The following is a 6,000-nucleotide window of genomic DNA, read 5'->3' as shown; positions in this document are numbered from 1 at the left end:
TGGTGATTCAAGAAACAGAACTTTTTAGTTAAAAAAATTAATCCATACATGAAGACAGATTTTCTCAGATCTAGACTAAGATGGGACATGACTCAAATTTATTTGGACCCAAATATGACCATAGTTGATAAAACAACAAAACATGCATTAATGTGGATTTTTACTGCTACTTTAGTAACAGCTAGAGTTACAAATGAGCTTTAAGAAATGAACATATCCTTTCAGTTTTAACAAAAGAGCATAATCTAACTAAATAGTAGTAATTTCATTGTGCTGACAAGGATGATCATTGAACAGCAATGCAACTTATGAATAATGGAGAAAATAAATGTCTTTACTATGATGACAATTTGTTGTGAAAATCCAGTAAAGAAACATTCATACTTTTTATTGTTTGCTGCCTTTTTAAAACAACAATAAATACGCTTTTTTTTTTTTTTTTTTTTTTTTTTTTTTTTTTTAAGCTTTTTTTGCTGGTGTATTTGGGCATTGATTCAAAATCACTAAGTTTCTCTGGAAGAAGTTCATCCATAAAGATTGAAGAATTTTCAATTTAAGAATATGATTAAAGGCAAGCAGAAAAAAAAAAAAAAAAAAGAAGCATGCTAGTACATTTAAAACCGTAGTAGGTATGCTAACTTCATATATTTTGGTTTCTAAACAGCAGTCATCATGCTTTTTTGATGTAATATGTGCATTGAAATCCCCATTGAAATGGCAATAATATTCTGATGTGCACTACAGCAAGGACCACTCTGGCACTAGGAAGTTAAAAGAAAAGAGTTGTCAGGTTGACAGTTGTTGTAGCAGAGGAAGATAGGAAAACATGTAGAAAAAAATTATCCAGCTTTAGTAACTCTGATGTAAAAGAAGATATTTCTGTATCACTCAGGACTTATTTCACTTTGAGTTAAACAAAGCTAGTGTGCAAACTTTGTTTCCCTATGCTGGGACACTTTGATGTTTCACCTGTGCACTTCTTAGTGTGCTTGTTGTATTTATTCATTCAGGTACAGGATGAAAAAATAGAACTTCTAGAAATATAGCACAATCTTTAGCATGGAAGAAATATTCTTGCCAGACAAAGGTATAGCTAATATTAAAATTTGCATGCTGTTTTGTGAGAAGAGTGGAGAAGTTTGGTAGAAAAAAACTTCCAGCTCGTATTCAATCATCAGAGGGGCTGAGCGTGGCTGGGGTTTTAAGTACTGAGTAATGTCCAATTCAGTGCTGTAAGTCTGTTCATGTTCAATATATGAAGAAACACAATTATGGATTTGCAAACAGCGCATTGCCCGATTCATATAGTCATATTTGAACCAACTCTCATGATGACCCTTAAGGAGTCTGGCTGTACTTAATGAGAGCTCTCTTGGCTAGATTAGCGAAAAATGATATTTATTAAAACAGCAGATTACAGATTTTTTTTGGATTGCCAGTGATAAACGCACTGTCTGCAAAACATGGGAAGTTGACCAAGAATATGAATAATATGACTGACCACTCACATTAAATTATGGCATAACTCTAAAGAGATTTCTGTGCTTCCAGAGGGAGACACTTGGTATAACTGAGCATGTGAATCTTACCCAATAGGCATCCCTATGAGAACGTGAGAAAAAAGGCTAAACTTACAGACCACTTGTCTGTGATGATTTCCTTCTACTCTGATTAATACAGGCAGGTTTGTTTAGCAATAGGGATCAGTTAATTAGTTTAAGGACCTTTCTGTTCAGTCAGTTTCACTTTTTATCTTTTAAAATAACTTTGTTCCTTTTTTCTTTACTTTTATCAAAGCACAAATGTTGGAAAATTTTAAGGAAATCTTAAATGTTTCTTTTTATGATTTGTCTTGCTGGGAATTCACTTTACTATTCTTGTCATTAAAATTTCTGGGATGGACAGAAATGTCTGTGCCCACTGTACTGCTGAAATGGAAACAATACTATGGGAAGTATAAAGGGAAAGAAAAGCCAGAGAACCAATAACTCCCACACATGAGATTTCTTCTGTTTTATCACCACATCTATGTTTTTAATTTTCATACATTCCCAGAGCAGAAACATAAATTGTAAGCACAGTCTGGTAGAATTTCCAATGGGAATCTTTGAAAACTGACTTTTAGAATCCCTTAAGACATGGATAAAAGTGGGACCTTTTAAATACACCAAGTACTCACAATAGCTTTATTACCACATTGCTACTTCACTCTGTAGATTGCATGAAGGCCTGGAGACTAATTTCAGCAACAGTCACAATTTACTAGCTATAGTAGCCCTCAGATGAATAGTTTCTTGTAAAATCAGTGGCAGCTTTATCCTACCAGAGCGCAAATAAATCAGCTCTTATTATTCCACATTCATTTAATCCTGGGACATTAGTCAGTGAGACCTTTCTGCAGCCTAATAAACAGCAGCAGCAGCAGTTTTTCTTTATGAGAGTAGTTGTTCATCCTAAATTAGAGCCCGCATTAGGGGAAGGCAGAAATTTTTGCAGCATGATTTAAAGATATATAATATGAGACTATAATAGTATATGAAAACTGCACCCGTGTGTATAAATATAGTGGGGTCATAATTTTGCTGTGTGTGGGTTACTATAGAATGTGTGGCTTATTTTATCTATATATCTTTAAAGTGTATATTTTGTTGTGGAAAGTAATATTCATGTTATCCAGTTATTTCCTGGGATTTGGCAGTGGCTTCTAACATTGTGTTGGATGAGGCCCTGGGCAATCTGATCTAGTACTTGATCTAGAGGCTGGCAACCATGCCTGGGACAGTAGGGTTGCAACTTGGTGGCCCTTCAGGTCTCTTCCAATCCAGCCCATTCCATGATTCTGCAACTGTACTTCAGCTACTTTGCGCAGGGGAAAAAAGTAAAATGTCATTATTTCCATTTTACAACTCATATCCAAGGAATCACCTCAAAATTCATATTCACAAACACTTCTTTTCGTTAAAATATTTGTTGTTGTGTGTGTAATGGACAATAACCAAGATTTTAAATCTTCCGTTTCCTTTTAGTTACTGCTATCTTCGAAAAAATGGCGATTTCCTTTCAAACTCCTTTATTTTGAACTACATTGACAAATTATCTTTTTACAGATATCAGGGTTGATCTCTGCTATAATATATAATTTGATAATGTTCAGAATGAAACGTAAAAACAGAAATCCAGCCCCCAAACTCTACAAAATTTGTGCCAGGACCTTGTTTTTAACAGTTTCTTGGTTGAAAAACAACATTTTCTGTTAAACAGTTTATGTTATGGATTTGCTTGAATATTGTTTCAGAATGAAATTCCAAAGGTGTGGAAGTGAAATTCTGGTGGAATGGAGTGGCTCAGGTTTACATGACTTGCGATGACTTTAACTTTGATTGAAGCCTTTTGGAAAGTATGATGTTTTAGTGTTTCCTCTCCCTTCCCCCCCTTTTTTTTTCTTCTGGTGTCAATTGAGTTGCCACAGTGTGCAAATGACTATTATTGTTATTTATTGGATCTGACTAATAGTCCATTACTAAGAACCTCCCACTTGAAAAACAGAGTCTCTTAAAGTACTTGCTTTATGTCAGTTTGGATCCTTAAGTAGGAAAAATAGGGGCTGAATAGCTGACTGTATGGCAGTGATTTATATACATCACAATTTTAGTTGACACTTTCCAGTTCCAGTGTTATATACGCTTATGTTTACATAAACATATATACAGGCATATATGTATGCACACAGGAAAAGAGATGCGTATGCCTTGATTAATTCCTATAATTTCATCATCTGATATATCTGATGGAGTTTTTCACCAGGCTTTATTTACTCTTCCTTCATCTTATCCATGTATTTTTTCTATTTTATTTTAAAATAGTTTTTGTCTATAAATTATGATTTGATTCCATCCTGCTACATTATTGAAATAAACAAAGAGAAATTGAACTGCTAAACTCCATATTCTGTACTACCTTGTTTCCTTGGAATGTTTTTTTTTTTTTTTTTTTTTTTTTCCTTTAAACATCTCTGCAGCTTCTTCCCTCTCTGGGTACCACTGGTCTGTAATAAAAATGAAAATAAATATAATATGAGCACTGCTTTATGAGTTAATTGTCTGTTTGTGACTGAGTGGTTCTAGGAATCATATAATTGCTGCCAAATATCTGATGAGTCTTTTAATGAAAATTATAGCTTTCATGCTTGCCCACAGTGCCAGGAAGACAGAGCAATTGGAGCAAAACCATAATTTAGCACTGTACTTCCACTCATTTCCACCAAACAGAGAGCACGTGTAATGCCTCTATTTCTATGTGGTTGACATACGGGATGGGAAGATGTTGATGCAAAATACCTGCTGTCCAAAGCACTCACAACTAACAGGTTATCAGGCATAGTTTATCTTCCCCAAGATCCTTTGGTTTCTTTCGTCCAGGAGAATAGATGGTATTTTTCCTCATGAATATTCTTTGGATAATATTGAATGAGACAAAGAAACATCCATACGTTTTTCACTGAGGTAAAGACACCTGCACCTCTTTTTTTTCTACATTCAGGATTCATTTTGGTTCATTTTATTTGCCTCTCTTCTGACAAACATCTATCTTATGTCCTACTTGCAGAATATATTTTTTACTAGAAGCACAAAAGAAACATGCACTGAGTCATAACCCAGAAGACATCCTCTCCTGGAGAAGCTGGTATGGGGGGTGTGTTGGTATAGTAAAAAAAAAAAGAAAAAAAAAAGAAAAAGATAGCAACTGGCTCTGGATCTTGTGTCTCCAAAGCTTTTAAATATATAGTGCGATTTCCTTTACTGAGCTGTAATAACTTAACCAGAATCAGACATCAGTAAAGATCGCTCTTGACAGGCTGTCTGCACCTTCTCATGCAGCTGGCAGTGACCTGTATTAGAAAGAGAAAACCGAGCTAGTCAGACAGGCTGGCCTTGGCCGGGTAAGGGATTTCAGTGCACCCGTGCAAAGAGGGGGGAATTGGAGGATGTTTTTGATTTTTATCTTGTTTTATTTTTAACGTTCTCTTCAGCTCATTTTGATTCTGTCTGTGGAGAAGAAAAGTCTCTTATGACAACCAGGGTTAAGTTTCTAGCATCATATAAGGATTTAGTTGCATTCTACTCCTCATATCAGTAATGAGTTGTTCAGCTCAGTGCCTGCATACTGTGCTGAACGTTTACCTCCAGGGTCTCAAGTATCAGTGAGGAGGGAGGGCGAGAGATCAGGAGACTTCTTCAGCTTGAGACATCCCAGGACAGGGGAATGGAAAATGGCAATTATTGCATATGCTAGAGAGAAAAGCTCAGAGATGAAATAATAGAGGGATCACAGTTCAGGGTTAAGTCACGTTGCCAGAGATGTATGGGGGAAGCACAGTGCAGCGCTTAGTCTCACTGTACCTGGTTCTGGCCGCTCTATGTTGTGACCATTTGTATGCTGGACAAGGGCAAAACTATCAACTTCAGAGTATATTAAAAAATGAGGCAAGCCAAGTTATCAACACTTCTTTGCATAAGCATCGCTCACCAGGGAGCCCTCCATGGGCGAAGGAAAGTATTTGATTTGCACACTCAGATTTTGCCTTCACATTCTGCACTGACTCATTGCATGTAAATGTATGCACTTAGTTGCATGCACCCAGGTTTGGAAATCAGTCCTTTGGTTTCAAGGAAGAAAAAGAAGAATAATAATCACCCCCAGCCCAGCCTATTGTCAACAAATTTCAATTCATCACTGTTGATTTTGCTGAAACCTGCTTTGGAACGTTACAGCTGGGAGTGATGTTATCCAATGCCATTTTTATCAGGGTTTCACTCTGCAAAGCAGAGTATTCAGGGGAGTCACTGCAGGCTGCTGGTGCCCGTGATTGCCTCTGACATGTACAGCTGAAAGGACTCTTATTCCAGGAATGATCTTCTTTTTTAGACTGTATTGAGTTGGGACTGATTTTGATAGCCAGTTTCAGTCAAGAATCATAAAGTTATTGCACATTTAAGACAG

Source organism: Tetrao urogallus (genome assembly GCF_951394365.1).
Source record: "Tetrao urogallus genome assembly, chromosome: Z".
Taxonomy (NCBI): Eukaryota; Metazoa; Chordata; class Aves; order Galliformes; family Phasianidae; genus Tetrao; species Tetrao urogallus.
This window is presented reverse-complemented; position numbering follows the sequence as displayed.